The sequence below is a fragment of the Gopherus evgoodei genome, chromosome 9 (assembly GCF_007399415.2).
Source record: "Gopherus evgoodei ecotype Sinaloan lineage chromosome 9, rGopEvg1_v1.p, whole genome shotgun sequence".
NCBI lineage: Eukaryota > Metazoa > Chordata > Testudines > Testudinidae > Gopherus > Gopherus evgoodei.
Window position 1 is genome coordinate 64,924,239 of NC_044330.1, and position 19,886 is coordinate 64,944,124.

The 19,886-nt window shown below is 51.9% G+C and overlaps 1 long non-coding RNA gene across 3 annotated transcripts in view; it reads left to right on the top strand.

Annotated features, from left to right (window-relative positions):
* LOC115657298 overlaps positions 1-19,886 on the top strand; it is a 168,628-nt gene that overhangs the window by 134,476 nt on the left and 14,266 nt on the right. The window contains exon 1 of one of the 3 annotated variants that reach the window (XR_004001949.1): positions 12,188-12,309. The exons of the other annotated variants lie outside the window; for them this stretch is intronic. This is a non-coding gene — a long non-coding RNA (uncharacterized LOC115657298). Of the gene's footprint in view, positions 1-12,187; positions 12,310-19,886 lie in introns of those variants that run through there. 3 annotated transcript variants of the gene reach the window in all.

Below are 19,886 nucleotides of genomic sequence, written 5' to 3' on the forward strand. Positions count from 1 at the left end.
TTCCCCCTATCCCCCTAATGCACAAGGTACTGCTCAAGGTGTGCAGGGACAGGGCATCGATCATTCTCATCACCCTGGCATGGGCCCACCAACATTGGTTCATCTTGCTCCTGGAGCTGTCAGTGGAGGCCCCAGTATCCCTGTGTCACGGAGTCCCTGGGCGATGCTCTGGAACTGCTCCCCACAAATCCAGTCAGGACTTTGGGGACCCTCCTCTCCCTTGGAGCAGACTATCTTTAGGGCAGGAAGCTTGCATGTAGCATTCAGCATGTGCCCCTCCGTGTGCTTCCCACAGCGAGTCCACCCAGTCGGGGTCCTGGGGAAGCCAGAGGGTCCTGCACTCCCACCTTGCAGTCAGACGTGCCTCTCAGCCAGCCAGTAAAACAGAGGTTTATGTAGATGACAGGAATACAGTCCAAAACAGGTCTTGCCAGTACAGACAATAAGACCTCCCTTAGTTAGGTCCATCTGGGGCCTCAGGGAGGCCACAGCCCTGCTGGGAGGCCCGAGCCACCTCGAGGCTCCCCTCCATTTTCCAGCCAGCTTCCAAAAACTACCAAACCCCCTCCAGCCCCTACTCTCTGGCCTTTGTCTCTTTCCTGGGCCAGGAGGTCACCTGATCTCTCTGTCTCCAACACCTTTAGCATCCCCATGCAGGAGGGAAGGGCCTGGCCATTAGTTTCTAGGCGACAGAGGGTCGGCCAGAGCTGAGGCCCCCACACAGTATTCAGAGGGAACATTAAAACCAGTCCCACTTCATCACACCTTGCCCCTACACCAGGAGCTCATTACGGAGGGCGGCTTCTCCACCCCGACCTGCAATCGCTGCATCTGATGGCATGGAAGCTGCGTGGTTAAGTGGTTTGGCAATCCAATGCTCCCTTCCTGTGCAGCAGGTTCTACTTGGCAGTAAGAAACCCTCTACCAGGGCCATTTACTTGGCCAAGTGGAAGAGGCTCTCGTGCTGGTGCAGGTCACAACAGGTGCAACCACTCCAGGCCCCAGTTCCGATCATTCTGGAGTACCTTCTGCACCTTAAGCAGCAAGGGCTGGCCCCATCCTCGATTAAGGTGCACTTGGTGGCTATTTCTGCCTTTCACCCAGGGTTTTTAGGTAACTCGGTTTTCTCCCACTCAACGGTGGGACAATTCCTAAAGGTCTGGAAAGAGTGTTCCCTTACTCACGCCCCCCGGTTTCCCCATGGAATCTCAACTTAGTCCTGTGGGACCCCTGTTTGTGCCCGCAGCTACCTGCTCCCTTCTCCACCTTTCCTGGAAGGTGGCATTCCTGGTGGCAATCACCTCGGCCAGAAGGGTATTGGAGCTGAGCGCTCTCACCTTGGAGCCACCATATACTGTGTTTCACAGAGATAAGGTGCAGCTCCTCCCACACCCTAAGTTCCTCCCAAAGATGGTCTCACAATTCCATCTGGGTCAGGACAGTTGCCTGCTGGTGTTCTTTGTTGCTTGTGCCTAGCGTACCAAGTGATCCAGATTGCTCTGTATCAGTGACCTGTCATCTTTGTTATTTATTTTTGTGTCATCTGCAAGCTTCATCAGTGATGATTTTATGTTTCTTCCAGGTCGTTGATGAAAATGTTTGAAAGTTTAGGGCCTAGAACTGATTCCTGCATGACCCCACTGGAAATACAGCCATCTGATGATGATTCCCTGTTTACAGTTACATTTGGAGACCTGTCAGTTAGCCAACTTCTAATCCATTTAAGGTGTGTCATGGTAATTTTATATTCTAGTTTTTTAATCAAAATGTCTTGTGGTACCAAGTCAAATGCCTTCCAGATGTCTAGGTATATTACATCAACACCATTTCCTTTATCAGCCAAACACGTCTTCTCATTAAAAAAAAAATCAAGTTAGTTTGAAAGGATCTATTTTCCATAAATCTATTTTGATTGGCATTAATTATATTGCCCTCCTTTATTTGTTTATTAATTGAGTCTCATGTGAGCTACTCTATTATCTTGCCTGAGATTGATTGACAGACCTATAATTACCCTGGTCTTCCCTTTTACTCTTTTTAAATATTGGTACAACATTAGCTTTCTTCCAGTCTTCTGGAACTTCATTAGTGTTCTGAGACTTAATGAAAATCAGTGTTAACAGTCCAGGGAGCTCATCAGCCAGCTCTTTTAAATCTCTTGGATGCAAGTTTTTTGGACCTGTCCATTTACAAATATCTAACCTTGGTATCTGCTATTTAACACCCTGCAGAGATATTAGTGGAGTGGAAAGGGTGTTTATCATCAATGACTAAATCATCTGTTTTTATTCCCAAATACAAAACAGAGATATTTATTGAACACTTCTGTCTTTTCTGCATTATTACTGATAATTCTTCCATTTCCATTGTTAGGATTATTTTTGTTCCTAACATACTTTAAAAAAAGCCCTCCTTACTATCAATTTTCCCTTTCTTCCATTTGTTTATATATAGTTTCTATGGCTGTTTTCACTTTCTGTCTAAACCAGATGGATTTTTTAACCAATATGGAAAACTTCCTCAATTATGGGATTGTGGCTTTTTGGACGTATAGTAAAGTTATCTTAAACAATTCCCAATTATCATTCACATTTTTGTAATTAACTTTTTCCTTGCAGTTGACTTGTCTCATAATTGTTTTCAGCTTTGTGAAATTGCCCTTTTAAAGCACCGAGTATATATAGCACTGATCTGGAATTTATTCTGTTTACACATTCTAAATGTAATCACATCATGGTCACTTGTACCTAAGGGCATGACTACACTTGCAGATGTAGAGCGCTGTGAGTTAAACCAGCCTTCGGAGAGCACAGTAGGGAAAGCGCTGCAGTCTGTCCACACTGACAGCTGCAAGTGCACTGGCATGGCCACATTTGCAGCACTTGCAGCAGCATTGGGAGCAGTGCATTATGGGCAGCTATCCCCCACAGAGCACCTCTTCTCATTATGGGAAGGGGGCGTGGAGTGAGGGGCATTCTGGGTTCTGTCCCAATGCCCCATGATGCATCGGTTCACATCCCAGCATTCCCTTTGCTTCCATCCACATTTGGCACCATCTTTCAACGGTTTATGTGCAGCGTGATCTGTGTTCCATTTCGGTCTGCGGGAATGGACCCTGAATTGCTGAGGAGTATGCTGACGAGTCTCGCCAGCACATCACGTTTGGCAGTTGAGCAATTCCTTAAGATCCAAAGTGACAGTGAGAAGTCTGATGATGATAGCGAGTCGTGTAACACATACATCACGAAATTGCTTGTGGCATTCACAGACATGCTCAGCACCGTGGAACGCTGCTTTTGGGCTCGGGAAACAAGCACTGAGTGGTGGGATCACATTGTCATGCAAGTCTGGGATGACGAGCAGTGGCTGCAGAACTTTCTCATGGGAAAAGTTACTTTCGTGGGACTGTGTGAGGAGCTCTTCCCCACCCAGCCGCAGAAGAACGTGAGATTGAGAGCTGCCCTGCCGGTGGAGAAGCAGGTGGCTATTGCAGTCTGGAAGCTGGCAACTCCAGACAGCTATCAATCGGTTGCTAACCAGTTTGGAGTGGGAAAGTCGACTGTTGGAATCGTGTTGATGCAAGTTTGCAGGGCCATTCATTGCATCCTGCTCAGAAGAACCGTGACTGGGTAACAGGCATAACATTGTGGCTGGTTTTGCACAAATGGGTTTCCCTAACTGTGGAGGGGCGATAGATGGCACACATATTCCAATTCTGGCACCAGCCCACCTAGCCTCCGAGTATGTTAATTGGAAGAGGTATTTCTTGATTGTGCTCCAGGCACTTGTGGATCCCCATGGGTGTTTCACTGACGTTAACGCAGGCTGGCCCAGAAAGGTGCATGATGCACGCATCTTTCGGAACACTGGCCTGTTCAGGAAGCTGCAAGCCAGGACTTTTTTCCTAGACCAGAAGATCACCGTAGGGGATGTCGAAATGCCCATTGTGATCCTTGGAGACCCCGCTTACCCTTTAATGCCTTGGCTCATGAAACCCTACACAGGGAGCCTTGACAGTGGTGCAGAATGACTGTGGGGTGTGCTTTTGGCCATTTAAAGGGCCGCTGGTGCTGTCTGTATGGGAAGCTGGACCTGGCCGATGACAGCATCCTCACTATTATATCCACGTGCTGCACCCTCCGTAACATTTGTGAAGGGAAGGGTGAAAGATGCTCTTCGGCATGGAACTTGGAGGTTCAACACCTGGAAGCTGAATTTGAGAAGCCAGAGAGCAGGGCTATTAGAGGGGCCCAGAGTGGGGCTGCAAGCATTAGAGATGCCTTGAGGGAGCAATTTGAGGCTGAAAGCCACCAGTAATGTCTGGTGCCCTGCACAGGAGTGAAGTGCAGTGGTTCCAATATTAGTAGGAATCTGTGTTAGCTACACTGACTTGCAATGCCTGTTTCTTTCCTGGGCTAAGGTATCTTTTACTTTATGCAATAATAAAAAATGTTTTCAAAGCCAAAAAATTTATTTATTGAAAAGAAAAGTCATTTATTGAAAAGAAACACAACTGCTTGGGAAACAAAAAGGGCAAGGGGTGGGGGGGGAATGGTACAATCACAGATTTGCGTATGTCCTGTTATCATACTCAGTCTTCCTGTCTGGAGTGCTGTGCAATGAGTACTGCACTTCAGGAAGGCTATAATGCATGGTGATGGGAATTGAGTGCAGTGGGTGAGGGTCATAGTTTTTAGGGCTGGGTAGTGAAGCTACAGGTGTTGGAGGCAGCTGGTGGCAGAAGAACCCGGATGTTGGGGAAAGTGGGTTGGAGATGACATGGGGACACAAGGGAAAGAGTTTTGGGACAAAGGCGGGGGGTGGGTGGGGCATGAGCGCAGTGGTGCTCCGCCTGCATTGCTACGAGCACCTGTATCGAGTCCGCTTGGCACTCCATGATGCTTAGCAGCCACTCCGGGTTTTGGTGCTGGCGATCTGCATTCTGCAGGTGGACCCTCCTTTCGCTCTCCCACCACGCCTGCACTTTTTGATTTTCATTACTTGAATGCTGCATTACTTCATGCAACATGTCATCCTTGCTTCTGCGTGGCCTCTTTCTGATTCTTTGGGGTCTTTTGGATGGTGATAACACGAACGGCTGAGATCTCAAGGTTGCATCTGTAAAGGCAAAATGCAACACTTAACAGAGGCAGCATTGTTCACACCAAACAGAGCAATGATTCCCTCATGCTAAAGGGCAAGGACAGTCTACACAATAGCATAATTTGTCCATCCCAAAGTGAGCACACATAACCCACGGGAGCCCCAAAATGGTGAGTAAGCATGACTGATTGTTTCACGGCCTTCCGCCCTGGCCCATATGCAGCTTGCTTGTGTGCAGCAATGGTCCCCTTGCCCCTCATGGCACAGTCAGTAGCCTGACTCGAACAAGGACCACAGTGGCTCTCCCAAGAAATATGTGCAAGTGCATTGCCCAAGTTCTGGATGAGACCTTTGAAGAGATCACTGAGGCTGATTACCACAATGTGAGAGAGCACATCAGTGCCCTATTCCGCATCTAGGCATGCATGCAGCCCTAACCCTCCTCGCCCCAATAGCCCGCACCAAATAACTTCCTTTCCAAAATAAAAGCTGCTTACCGGGAACTGCCTCTGGTGTTTGTCCTTCCCGAAGCACCGGCCACCGCGACTGGCTACCTTCCTCCTGGCTTGAGAACAGCTCCTGGCTGCATGCATCTAGGGATTCCGGGGTGTCTTCCTCCACCTCAGCACTCTCGCTCCCGCTTTGTTCCTCCTCCTTCTCCTCCTCCTGCCTTGTGGGACTGGATTCTGAAGTGTCCATGGTGGTCCCCAGAGTGGAGGTGGGGTCGCCCCCAAGTATTGTGTCCAGCTCTTTGTAGAAACAGCAGCTCGTGGGGCAGCACCGGAGCGGCAGTTTGCTTCGCGGGCTTTGTGGTAGGCATTCTGCAGCTCCTTCACTTTAATTCTGCACTGCAGTGCATCCTGGTCATGGCCCTTTTCCATCATGTCCCTTGATGTCTACCCGAAGGTATCATAATTCCTATGGCTGGAGAGCAGCTGGAACTGGACAGCTTCCTCCCCCCAAACACTGATGAGGCCTAGCACCTTGCCATTGCTCCATACTGGGGATGCGTGGAGGCATGGTCAGCTGAAAAGATTTGCTGAGATCACTCCACGCCTGGCTGAGCAAACAGGAGGCGGCGAACAGAGCGGCTAACAGGGGAGTTTCAGTGGGAGTGCTGTTGGAGGAGCAGGTTTTTGTAGTTTGTGGTGTTTGTGTGTGAATGAGTGAGTGTGTGTGCAGGCTGCTAGGGGCTGTGTGCTGGGAGCGAGGCTGAGCCCTGAGTTGGGGGCGGGGCTTACCTGATTAGGGGTCCTATATAAGGAGCCAGGCACTCAGGCAGCGGCACAGTCAGCTGCAGCGACACAGGAGGCGGCGAACAGAGCGGCTAACAGGGGAGTTTCAGTGGGAGTGCTGTTGGAGGAGCAGGTTTTTGTAGTTTTTGTAGTTTGTGGTGTTTGTGTGTGAGTGAGTGTGTGTGCAGGCTGCTAGGGGCTGTGTGCTGGGAGCGAGGCTGAGCCCTGAGTTGGGGGCGGGGCTTACCTGATTAGGGGTCCTATATAAGGAGTCAGGCACTCAGGCAGCGGCACAGGAGGCGGCGAACAGAGTGGCTAACAGGGGAGTTTCAGTGGGAGTTTCCAGGGGGAGGTTACAGGGGAGACCAAGGCAGAGGAACCAGGAAGGCAGACTAGGGAAGAGGCAGGGGTCTGCCAGCAGCCCAACACTTGTTGGTGGCCTGTGGTGTGGTGTGAGGCGTGGATTGCCAGGTACAGAGTTGGAGCGCTACGATGGAGGCAGAGGCAGCAGGTGCAGACACACTGAGGATGACCGGATGCGGTAGCTGCGGCATGTACATGGTCCTAGAGGGAGCACCTGAAAGGAGTTTCATCTGCATGAAGTGCCGCCTGATAGAGCTGCTGGAGGAAAAGGTAAGGGGACTGGAGATGCAAGTGGAAACTCTGGCTGAGTTTAGAAGGGGATTTGAGCAGATGATGGAACACAGACATGATGAGGCACAGGGGACAAGCTCAGACGAGCGGATAGAAGCAGGACCAAAGGACTCTGAGGAGGGGCTGCTGGGTGAGGAAAGTGGACGGTGGAAGCATGTGACTAGGAGAACCAGGCAGAGGAAAAGACGGGCCAGCGATGGAGAAATAGAACTCAGGGACAGGTTTGCAGAGTTGGGAAATGAAGATGGAGCACAGCAGGCTGCTGAAGGACAAAGGGCGAGGAAGAAGAGGCGAGCAGCTAGTCCTGCAGAAGGAGGGGAGGAGTCGATGGAGGCGACACCAAGTACGAGCCATAGGAGGATTGTAAGGGCGAATACAAATCAAAAGGAATTGCGACCACCTGCTGTGGGGGATAGACCGCAGAATCGCACTGTCGCCAGGAAAAGGCAAGTCTACATGATTGGAGACTCTTTACTGAGAAGAGTAGATAGGCCTGTAACTAGACCTGATCGGGAGAACAGAAGGGTGTGCTGTCTGCCAGGGGCTAAGATACAGGATGTGGACCTGAGGCTGAATACGATCTTAGCGGGAGCGGGAAAGAATCCGTTGATTATCCTTCATGTGGGAACGAATGACACGGCTAGTTACTCACTGGATTGTATCAAGGAGGACTATGCCAGACTGGGGAAGAGGCTCAAAGACATCGAGGCTCAGGTGATCTTCAGTGGGATTCTGCCGGTTCCTAGAGCGGGGCGACGAAGGAGTGACAAGATTATGGCGATCAACAGATGGCTTACGGAGTGGTGTTATAAGGAGGGCTTTGGGATGTACGGTCACTGGGAAGCGTTTACGGATAGACGACTGTTCGCTCAGGATGGACTTCATCTAAGCAAGGAGGGAAATAGAATTCTAGGATGGAGGCTCGCCGACCTCATCAAGAGAGCTTTAAACTAGGAAGTTGGGGGAGATGGTTGGGAGATGTTCGGGAGATCTCCACGCCGGAATATAACCTGGAGAGGAAAGTAAACAAAGTGAGAGGGGATACCCTTGCAGTCCCAAGATTTGATCCAAGGAGGAATAGTGGAGTAGAAACCAAAGTAACGGGTGATGCTGGTGGTAAAAGGTCTCTGCACGACAGGGGAAAGAATGTCACTGATGCCAAACGCCGAAAATTAAAAGGTCTGTACACTAATGCGAGGAGCCTAGGCAACAAGATGGAGGAACTGGAGTTACTGGTGCAGGAAGTGAAACCGGATATTATAGGGATAACTGAAACCTGGTGGAATAGTACTCATGACTGAGCACGGGTATTGAAGGCTATGTGCTGTTTAGAAAAGACAGGAAGAAAGGCAAAGGTGGTGGAGTAGCCTTGTACATCAATGATGAAATTAACTGTAGCGAAATAAGAAGCGATGGAATGGATAAGACAGAGTCTGTCTGGGCGAAAATCACACTGGGTAAAAAAGCAACTAGAGCTTCCCCTGAGATAGTGCTTGGAGTGTGCTACAGACCGCCGGGATCAGATTGGGATATGGATAGAGACCTCTTTAATGTCTTTAATGAAGTAAACACAAAGGGAAAATGTGTGATTATGGGGGACTTCAACTTCCCAGATATAGACTGGAGGACGAGTACTTGCAAGAATAATAGGGGTCAGATTTTTCTGGATGTGATAGCGGATGGATTTCTTCATCAAGTAGTTGAAGTACCTACGAGAGGAGATGCCATTTTATATTTGGTGTTGGTGAGCAGCGAGGACCTCGTAGAAGAAATGGTGGTAGGGGACAACCTTGGTTCGAGTGATCATGAGCTGATTCAGTTCAAACTAGATGGAAGGATAAACAAATGTAGATCTGGGATTAGGGTTTTTGACTTCTCGAGGGCTAATTTTAAAGAGTTAAGGAAATTAGTTAGGGAAGTGGATTGGACTGAGGAATTAGTGGATTTAAATGCGGAGGAGGCCTGGAATTACTTTAAGTCGCAGCTGCGGAGACTGTCGGAAGCCTGCATCCCGAGAAAGGGGAAAAAAACCATGGGCAAGAATTGTAGGCCAAACTGGATGAGCAAGCAACTCAGAGGGGATTAGACAAAAGCAGAAAGCTTACAGGGAGTGGAAGAAAGGCAGGATCAGTAAGAAAAGCTACCTTGGTGAGGTCAGAACATGTAGGGATAAAGTGAGGAAGGCTAAAAGCCACATTGAACTGGACCTTGCAAAGGGAATCAAAACCAATAGTAAAAGGTTCTACAGCCACATAAATAAGAAGAAAACAAAGAAAGAAGAAGTGGGGCCGCTATACACTGAGGATGGAATGGAGGTTAAGGATAACCTAGGCATGGCCCAACATCTAAACAAGTACTTTGCTTCAGTTTTTAATAAGACTAGTGAGGAACCTTGCAATGATGGAGGGATGATAAACGGGAGTGTGGATATGGAAGTGGATATTACCGCAACTGAGGTAGAGGCCATACTTGAACAGCTCGATGGGATGAAGTCGGAGGGCTCGGACAATCTCCATCCGAGGATATTAAAGGAACTGGCGCATGAAATTGCAAGCCCGTTAACGAGAATTTTTAAGCAATCGATAAACTTGGGGGTTGTGCCGTATGACTGGAGGATTGCTAATGTAGTTCCTATTTTTAAGAAAGGGAATAAAAGTGATCCGGGTAATTATAGGCCTGTTAGCTTGACGTCTGTAGTATGCAAGGTCTTGGAAAAAATTTTAAGGGAGAAAGTAGTTAAGGACATAGAGGTCAATGGTAATTGGGACGAATTGCAACACGGATTTAGTAAAGGTAGATCATGTCAAACCAATCTGATCTCCTTCTTTGAGAAGGTGACGGATTACTTAGATAAAGGAAATGCAGTAGATATAATTTACCTAGATTTCAGTAAGGTGTTCGACACGGTTCCGCACGGGGAACTGTTAGTCAAATTGGAAAAGATGGGAATGAATATGAAAGTTGTAAGGTGGATAAGGAACTGGTCAAAGGGGAGACTCCAGAGGGTCGTATTGAAAGGTGAATTGTCAGGCTGGAAGGAGGTCACTAGTGGAGTCCCTCAAGGATCGGTTTTGGGACCGATCTTATTTAACCTTTTTATTACTGACCTTGGCACAAAGAGCGGGAATGTGCTAATAAAGTTTGCGGATGACACGAAGCTGGGGGGTATTGCTAACACGGAGAAGGACAGGGATACTATTCAGGAAGATCTGAACCACCTTGTAAACTGAAGTAATAGAAATAGGATGAAATACAATAGTGAAAAGTGCAAGGTTATGCATTTAGGAATTAATAATAAGAATTTTGGATATACGTTGGGGGCGCATCAGTTGGAAGCGACGGAGGAGGAGAAGGACCTTGGGGTACTGGTTGATAGCAGGATGACTATGAGTCACCAATGTGATACGGCTGTTAAAGCAAATGCGATTTTGGGATGCATCAGGCGGGGTATTTCCTGCAAGGATAAGGAGGTGTTAGTACCGTTATACAAAGCGTTGGTGAGACCACATCTGGAATACTGTGTGCAGTTCTGGTGTCCCATGTTCAAGAAGGATGAATTCAAACTGGAACAGGTTCAGAGACGGGCTACAAGGATGATCCGAGGAATGGAAAACCTGCCTTATGAAAGGAGACTCAAAGAGCTTGGCTTGTTTAGCCTGGCCAAAAGAAGGCTGCGGGGGGATATGCTTGCTCTATATAAATATATCAGGGGGGTTAACGTTAGGGAGGGAGAGGAATTATTTAAGTTTAGTACTAATGTAGGCACGAGGACGAATGGGTATAAACTGGATATTAGGAAGTTTAGACTTGAAATTAGACGAAGGTTTTTAACCATTAGGGGAGTGAAGTTCTGGAACAGCCTTCCGAGGGAAGTAGTGGGGGCAAAAGACTTTCCTGGCTTTAAGACAAAGCTTGATAAGTATATGGAGGGGATGTTATGATAGGATCGTTAATTTGGGCAATTGATCTTGGACTACCACCAGATAAGTCTGCTCAATGGTTTGCGGGGAGATGTTGGATGGAATGGGAACTGAGTTACTGCAGAGAATTCCTTCTTGGGTGCTGGCTGGTGACTCTTGCCCACATGCTCAGGGTTTAGCTGATCGCCATATTTGGGGTCGGGAAGGAATTTTCCTCCAGGGCGGATTGGCAGGGGCCCTGGAGGTTTTTCGCCTTCCCCTGCAGCGTGGGGCACGGGTCGCTTGCTGGTGGTTTCTCTGCAGCTTGAGGTCTTCAAACCAATTTTGAGGATTTCAATAACTCAGTCCTGGGATAGGGGTTGTTATAAAATTGGATGGGTGGGGTTCTGTGGCCTGCCTTGTGCAGGAGGTCAGACTAGATGATCAGATTGGTCCCTTCTGACCTATGAGTCTATGAGGAAGGGATTTTTCAGAATTCCCAGAGAATTTCAAGGGCGGGTCTGATGGTTGGTCACCTGAGGGCAGGGCAGTAGAGTTCACAGTGATGACTAGAGTGGCTAGCACAGGCATTGTGGGACACTTCTGGAGGCTGGTCAGAGTGCTCTATAGGACCAGGGTGTCCATTCTGTGCCACAGCGCTCCTGCCGGGGGGAGAGGGGAGGCGCAGCAAATGTTATTCAACTCACCAAGGTGGAGTACCAGCAGTGCTGTAGCCGCAGAGTCAGAGTGCTCTACGTGCCTTGCCAGTGTGGACGGAGAGTGAATTACTGTGTACTGGGTGGCTTTAGTGCACTCTAACGTGCAAGTGTAGCCAAGCCCTCAGTTACTGTTAACTTTTAGTTCTGTGATCAATTCCAGACTGCAATCTGTATTTGAATTCTCCCATGTTGGATACACCCTTTGGAGGTAGGAAATAGGAAATGGCTGCTGGCTGTAGTGTTTCAGTGTCTAATGCCTTATCTCCAGCTGCATTGCCCCTTCTAATCGTCACACCCTGCAGAGCGAGGGGGGCTGTCTGAATCCAAGCAGAGAAATTGACGGGAGCTGCCTCCACAGAGGGAGGCAGCCCTGAGCCCTGTCCTGCTTCCGAGGATGGGGTCAGCAGGGTGGGGCTGAGGAGACAGTTGCAAGCCTGTTTAGCTAACGCTGCAGCTTTCGGATGCCTCCCTGCATCCTGTGCAGTGCCCCACTTCCCCCTTCTCCTTGCACAAGAAGGGCTGTGGCTCAGGGCTGCGGTTTTCACTCATGACCAGAATCAGTCGGTTGGGCCAGGCTGAGGGTGGAGCTGGAGGGAGCCTACTGTCCTGCAGCACTTGCTGCCCCTGCTCCAGAGTCGCCCGGAGCAGCTAGGGCTTGCAGGGAATCCAGGACCAAGCGGGATCGGGGCCAGTAGACACGTAAGCAATACGCCTAGCACTCTCACATCCTGCTCCCTGTGGCGGAGGGTAATTGCTTGCACGTGCCAGCTGTGGTGGCTGCAGCTGCCTTGCTTGTGTCTAGGTGTTTGAAGGTACTGGGGTCCCAAGAGGGCATGGGAGGTGGGTACCCCTGCCAGCTGGCAGGGAGATCTGAGGATTAAAGTAGTGCCAGGCTGCTGCTCTCGGCCAATGAGGGGTTCGTTTCTGGAATGCGGTCCTGTGTCTGGGCACTGGTAAATGCCGGTTTCCGGCCTATAGGCCAGTGTCACTGATTTGGGCTCCCTGTGCTCAGCCTGGGTCATCAGTGTGCCTAGCTGCCTAGCCACAGAATGACTGGGCGTTGCCAGCCTGGGGGGTGCCCTGGGCCAGGAATGTACTGCCAGTCTGCCACTGCTCTCCCCTTGTTCCATGTGAGCTCCCAGCCCCCTGCCTCGACTTCAGCATGCTCTCTGCTACCCCTGTCCAGGGAGCATTTCTTGGAAAACCTTGCTTGCCTAGATTTGCTGGAGAAAACTCTGTAAGTAATGCTGTGTCACTGGGGGAATGTAAGACAACGCTTCCATCCGTGTTCAGATTGCAGGGAGCCAGGCTTCGGCTAGTCTGTGCCGACTGAGAGGAGAGGCAGAGCCATGGGCTCTCTGTCTCCAGGATAGCATTCGATGCTGCTGCATCACTGCTGCAGACTCTACCACCACCCCTCTCAAAGCTGCCACAGGTGCCAGGGCTGCAACCCTGGACTCCACCCCATTCTGTGTTCCACTTGCTAGAATCAACCCACTCTTCGGGCTCCTAGAGGGTGGGGTTTCTGTTGTGATGCTGAAGCAAACCAGTCATGGTAGACAGCGTTTCCCATGTGACCTGAAACACAAGGGATGATTTGAGTGGAGCCCAACAGTACAGGTAAAGCAGCAGAGCCACCCAGAAACTCGCTAGAGGGGCTGGTTGCAACGATTTGCCTGAGCAGGCAGGGCTGTATGGCTGCTGCCTGAAGACCTGGGAAAGCTGGAGCCGGTGGCATTTAGAGTGATGGTAGCTATATGGTTAAGGTAGCAAGCGGGGCATCTGGGCCTACACTCCTGACATGCTGCTGGAGCCCTCGCTGACCAGTAGAGACACGTGCCCAGGTGTGATCTGTCCAGCAGAGGCAGAGAGCATATACACATGCCAGTGCAGGGCTGGTGCAAGCATGGTAAGGGCCATGTTATGCTGCGCATGCACCGGCCGGCATGCCATGGGGCTATAGTGCGTCAACTCTCAAAGTACCTGCAGCCCTTTCCCCCAACACACGAGGAGTGGCTGTTTGCCTGCCTGTGGGCCGCAACCTGCCTCACAAAGGGTTTGATCCCCCTCTGCAGTGCAGCAGCCTCACACACGCCCAGCACCCAGCCATGCTGCTGGCCCAGTGGGAGAACTTGGCAGCCCTGCTGCTGCTTCACTCCATCACTGGGAGCAGCACTGCGCAGACACACACCGCTCCTCACAAACATGTGGGCACTGCTCCATGAGCTCCTCGCCCTCGTCCTGAGATGGTTCAATGCCCAGGGTGGGACCCCACCAGCTGGCACTGACCAAAGAAGGAACATGCCTGCCAAATACTTTCACAGAAACTTACTGATCCCTGGCACCTGCCTCTGCATTCTGTGGGCACCAGCTCTCCCACTGGAGTGACAGGCTATGGGGCCGGGCAGGGGATGCAAGATCAGGTGCTATGGGTCAGATGGGAAGTGCAGGAGCAGGCGCTGGTGGGCGGTCAGGGAGTGCAGGAGCAGGCACCGGGGGCAGGTAGTGCAGAAGCGGGCGCTGGGGGAGGGTGGGGAGTGCAGGAGTGGGCACCAAAGGAGCGGGCGGGCAGTGCGGGAGCGGGTGCTGGGGGATGGGCGGGGAGTGCAGGAGCGAGCGTCAGGGCGGGTAGTTAGTGCAGGAGTGGGCACCAGAGGGTGGAGGAGCAGTACAGGAGTGGGTGCCAGGGGGATGGGTGAGGAGTGCAGGAGCGAGCGCTTGGGGGGGGCGGGCGGGTGGGTAGTGCAGGAGCAGGCACCAGGGGGCAGGTGTGTAGTGCAGCAGCAGGCACCAGGGGGTGGTGGGCGGGGAGTGCAGGAGCGGGCGCCAGAGGGTCAAGGGACAATAGAAGGCTGCGGGGGGGGGCAGGTGGGGAGTGCAGGAGAGGACACCAGGGTATGAGCAGTGAGTGCAGGAGTGGGCGCCAGGGGAGCTGGTAGTTAGTGCAGGAGTGGGCGCCAGGGGGTGGGTGGGTGGGGAGTGCAGGAGTGGGCATTGGGAGATGGGTGGGGAGTGCAGGAGCAGGCATCTGGGGGCGAGTAGTTAGTGCAGGAGCGGGTGCCAGGGGAATGGAAGAGCACTCGCTCCCCCACGTGGGTCTCATGGTGTCACAGAGTCCCTGGGCGATGCTCTGGAACTGCTCCCCACAAAGCCAGTCAGGACTTTGGGGAGCCTCCTGTCCCTTGGAGCAGACTGTCTTCAGGGCGAGAAGCTCACACGGCTTCACCTTCATGGGTCTGACCTTGGAGCATTCAGCATATACCCCTCCCTGCGCTTCCCACAGCGAGTCCTCCCAGGCGGCGTCCTGGGGAAGCCAGAGGGTCCTGCACGCACCCCCACTTCGCAGTCAGACATGACTCTTAGCCAGCCAGTAAAAGGTTTATTAGATGACAGGAACACGGTCTAAAACAGAGCTTGTAGGTACAGAGAATGGGACCTCTCAGCCCAGTCCATTCTGGGGCCCAGCGAGCCAGATAATCCCATCTGCCCTCACTTCCCATCCCCAGCCAGCTCCAAACTGAAGCCCCCTCCAGCCCCTCCTCTGCTGAGTTCCTTTCCTGGGCCAGGAGGTCACCTGATCTCTTTGTTATCCCACACCTTTAGCATCCCTTGCAGGGGGGAAGGGCCCCGGCCATTAGTTGCCAGGAGGCAGAGTGTTGGCCAGAAACTGAGGCACCCACAGAGTATTCAGAGGAAACATTAAGAACAGTCCCATTTTGTCACACATGGACACGTCCCGGCTGGGGAAAGACCATTCTCTGTGGTTTTTTTACACACACGTGTATGTGCACATACATGCAGGCACACACATGCATATTGACACGTGCACATGTATACATGCACACACATTCATGTGTGCACACATGCATGCACACACACACACCCCTACATGTGCACCCATCTCTCTGTTGATATGGAAATGAGTCAAATTATTTAAAGAATAAAAAGTCGTCTGCTAGATGCCGTCGTCATGGGAACATGAATTGTGGCAGTAGCTAGGCACAGGAGATGGCATGTTGCTTTTTGATCCCAAGTTTTGTACAAACTCCATGGCTCAGCAAAACTCCCAGGGAGGTGGGAGGGCAGGGGCAGCCTGGTAGGGACTAGGGGAATAATGGCCGGGAAGGCCTGGATGATCTCTGGAGCACAGAGCTTCTGATGCTGATTCTCATGTCCACTGTGCCCAGTGCTGATGTGGCAGTGCTTTGAGGATATGCTCCCACCCTGCTGTGGGTCCTGTGCCCCCAGGGAGCAGGGATAGAGCCAAGCTGAAGCACCTCTGTGTAACAGAAATGACCCATGATAGGCCTGCACTTGTTCCCAGTGTCAGCCCAGCCCCCCTTTCACCTCCAACTCCAGTGGGAGCTGAGGCAGATGTTAGTGATGTCAGATGCTTTGGGACCACAGTGGGAGGATGAACCATACGTATCAGTGCAACCTGTGGATCTGTGTGTCAGGGTGTGCGCGTGCACCTGTATCAGTGTGTGGTTCTGTGCATCTGTTTCTGGGTGTGTCCCTGTCTCTGTGTCTCCCTTTGTGTGTGTTTGTCCCTGTCTCTGGGTGTCTCTGTGTCCCGTCTTGGGTATGTCCCTGTCTCTGGGTGGCCCTGTGTAGTTGTGTGTTTGTCCCTGTCTCTGGGTGTGTCCTTATCTCTTAGGTGTCTCTGTTTCTGGGTGTCCCTGTTTGTGTGTCTGTCCCTGTCCCTGTCCTTGGCCAGGCCTGCGTGTCCCTGCAGCCAAGCAGAATAGCACTTTTGTGAAAACCAGGCCAGCAGCTCAAGGTGCCACTCTCTCTCCCAGCAAAGGGGTCAGGGAGGCACTGGGTGCTCAGAGGAGGAGGTTCCTCATGTTGCTTTCCAGCGACCCCCGCTGGCCACTGTAGGAACAGGGTGGCCAGGCTGTGGAGGAACCGTGCCCTGTCTAGACTAGTCGGGTCAGAGGATGGTCGCTACAGGGTGCCTCTGGGTGAAGCAGATTAGTAGGGGGAATGTGGAGGAGGGGATTCTGAGACTGGGGGACCCAAGGGTTCCAGGGTTGGGGTTCATCCATTGTAGAAACAGGGCCAGCCCTCCTGGAGTTTGGGTGCAACCCAGTCCGCATGGGGCTGACACACACATGAGCAGAGGGGCAAGGAGGGCCGGCACTGACAGAGCAGGGTTGGACCATTTGAGTTTTATCCATCTCAGTGCCCAGAAGCCAGTCTGCCTCCCCCGGGGTGCCCGGCTTGGAGGAGCAGGGCCTGGGCCACACTATAGCACCAGTAGCCATTCTCTGGAACTGCCTCCCACAAGTGAGTTCTGCCCCACAGCAGTCATATGTGAAATTGCTTTCCTCTCTGGAACCGTCCCAGAGGGTGTGCCCTTACCCAGCTGTTGCATTCCACCCCAGAGGTGGCTGCCTTTCATCCATGGGGACAGTGACACGATCACCTCATTGGAGTGAGGCTGTAACTCTGCACCTCACTCTGAGGCCTGCAGAGGATGTGCTGTCAGTCTGTGAATAGGACTGACAGGCTCTCTTGCCTATTGCCATTGGCACTAATTAGGGTCAGGCATGTGGGGCGGAGAAGAGCTCCCTGCAGGCAGCACAATGCAGTAGGCTGCCTATTTCTGCTTTCAGTCAGGTGGCCGCATCTGAACTCATTGTTTTTGGGTCAGGGAGTTTTGAAAATACCAGCAGGGTGGGAGCTGGAGTGGGCTGGGTTAGTGACGGGGCCTGGCTGTGTCTGCCGAGACCACACAGGGAAAGATGAGACCATCTGTCCTTCTTCAGGCTTGCGTTAGAGGCCACTTGGGGTGTTCCCATCTCCCTGCTGTGTCAGGCCTCCGTCCTTCTAGGGCTACTGAAAAGTCCTTGGCAGTGAGGTGGGGACTTGCTCTGTCCCCTGTGGGCACTGTTGTCATGGCCCCTACCAGCATCACACCCCCACAGTCAGTATCTCGTGTGAGCTTGGCTGCCCATGTGGCTCACTGCAAAGTTTGCTGGCTGCCACGGTTGAGTAGTGTGTTTCAGGGGAAGGGTTAGTGGTAGGAGCTCTGCTTTCTGCTGGGGAGGGGTTTCCTGCACTGATGCTGAGTGACCCGGGGCCTGATCCTGCCTTCTATGTGCACCCAAACTTCCCGCTGCTGCCCCTGGGACACTGGCTAGGAGCAGTGCAGGGCTTGGTCCTAGGTTTGGAGAAGGACCCAGGTCAGGCGCTGAACCAGACTCTGCAAATAGGCAGGCCTGATCCTGTGATGTTTGATACAGCTCCAACAGAGGTCTGAGTGCCCCCAACTCCCATTGACATCAATGGGAGCCAAGGCTGTTCAGCACTCACAGGATCAGCCCCTCTGGAACAGGCTTCTTGGATAGTTTTCCAGACTCCTTGCTCCTGCTCAGCAAGGTGTGAGTGGCTGGTAGGACAGGGAGCAGGTGCACCCGGGACTTCTGCATCCTGACCAGTACAGACTGGGAGCTGGACAGTCAGTGAGCCCCGCAGGTGTGTCTGTGTCCAGCAGCCTCTGGACAGTGCTCCCTTTCTCTTCTCTGCAGCCCGCCTCTGCTCTACCATGAGGACACTCTGCGTTGGATGGGGTTTCGGAAAGCCTGATACCTCGAGTGGGGGAGAGTCAGAACAGTCCCTGGGGAGGGAGCTGGCTCCCAAAGGTGCAGGGGCTCATGACAATGGAACACAACAAAGGGAGAGGGGTGGGGGAATAAACACAGAAGTTTTGGGTTTCCAAGGGTGCTGTGGTTTTGAGCAGTTTCCTATTTTATCAAAAGCACCTGCTCTCCCTTACCCATGCCAGTCTGCCTGTGTCTGGCCCCTGTAGGCTCCCTCCACATGGCAGGAGGGCTGGCTTGGGAGCTGCTAAGTATTGCTTGGAGATGGGCTCAGAACTGCCAACCCCAAGTGTGCAAAAATTACGAGTCAGGGCCCCCAGCTCCCAAGATTTGCTTATAAGTCAGGAGATTTTAACAATAATCAAGGCTGGGTTTTTGTATTGGCCCTCCACTGTCAGACCTGAATGGGGTTCTGTGCAGCCAGAGGGCTAGGAACGTATCCTTCTTAGTGCAACTGAAATTCTCACCTAATCACAGGATTCCCAGAGCTGTGGCTTTCATTAAATACCAAATCTTGCGAGCCATGTGATAAGATCAGGAGAGATGGCCATGCTGCTGAACTGATCAGGAACCAGGGGGCAAGGGAGCAGCTGATGTGGGCTTTTGTTCTGGAGATGGTGAGCCTGGCCTAGCATTTGGATTTAGCTCAGAGTTCAAGTTTGCACATCGTTTACATTCTTCTGCTCCACAACTGAAAGGTGGGGCTTGCTTTCTGCATCGGCTGGCCCTGGGCTCGCCCTGCTCTCTCCTGGCCCATGACCCAGGCTGGCAGGGCAGCGTGGTGAGCGTGGCTTTGGTTTGGTTTGTTTATTGCTCACTTGAGTGTCTGTGCCATTAAGATGACAGTGCCCTAGTTAACTCAGCAGTGGAGCAGGTTCCCAGGCAGCCAGTGACTCATTAAATGCTCGGCTTTACTCTCAGCTAAACGGTCTGACCATGGAATGGGAGGGGAATTGTCCAGACCCTGCTGCCGTGGGCTGTGCGTGGGCTGTAGGGGGCTGCCAAGGGCTCCCAAACATCCCTCACTGTTGTGTTTGCGGCCCTGGCTTGCTAATGCAGCTTCGGCTTCCTTTCCCCCTTGCCTCCTAGCCCATGTGGGCTACATGGGGAAGTGAGGCCAGCACGTGGCATCCAGCCCTAGCTGCCCCAGTGCTGCTCTCAGGAGCCCTGCATCCCTTGGGCATCCCACGGCAACCAGCCCTAGGGTAGACAAGGCCTTAGTGAGAAGAGCCGTGCTGAAGGGGCTCAGTTGTAGGAGACACTTACACAAACAGACATACATCCACGATTTGCATGTGTGTGTATCTATGTGCACATGTATCTGTGTGTACCTCCGTGTGAATGTGTGTGTATACCTCTGTGTGAGTGGGTGTCTGAGTGTGTGTGTGTATACCCATGTGTGCGTGTGTATACCTCTGTGTGAATGAATGTGTATACCTGTGTGTCTGTATACATGTCTCTGCATGTGATTATACCTCTGTGTGAATAGGTGTGTGTGTGTGCATTTCCATGTGCATGTGTTTCAGGACAAGCCTGTTGTGTGCGTGTTTGCAGGGTACATTGTGTGGAGGTGCATGGAGAAGACCTGAGGGCAAAAGAAGGGTCCTTAGAGACTGTTCTGTTCCTCCTCAAGCCCCCTAAGGCCAGCTCTGTGTGCGGGCCCGGTGCATT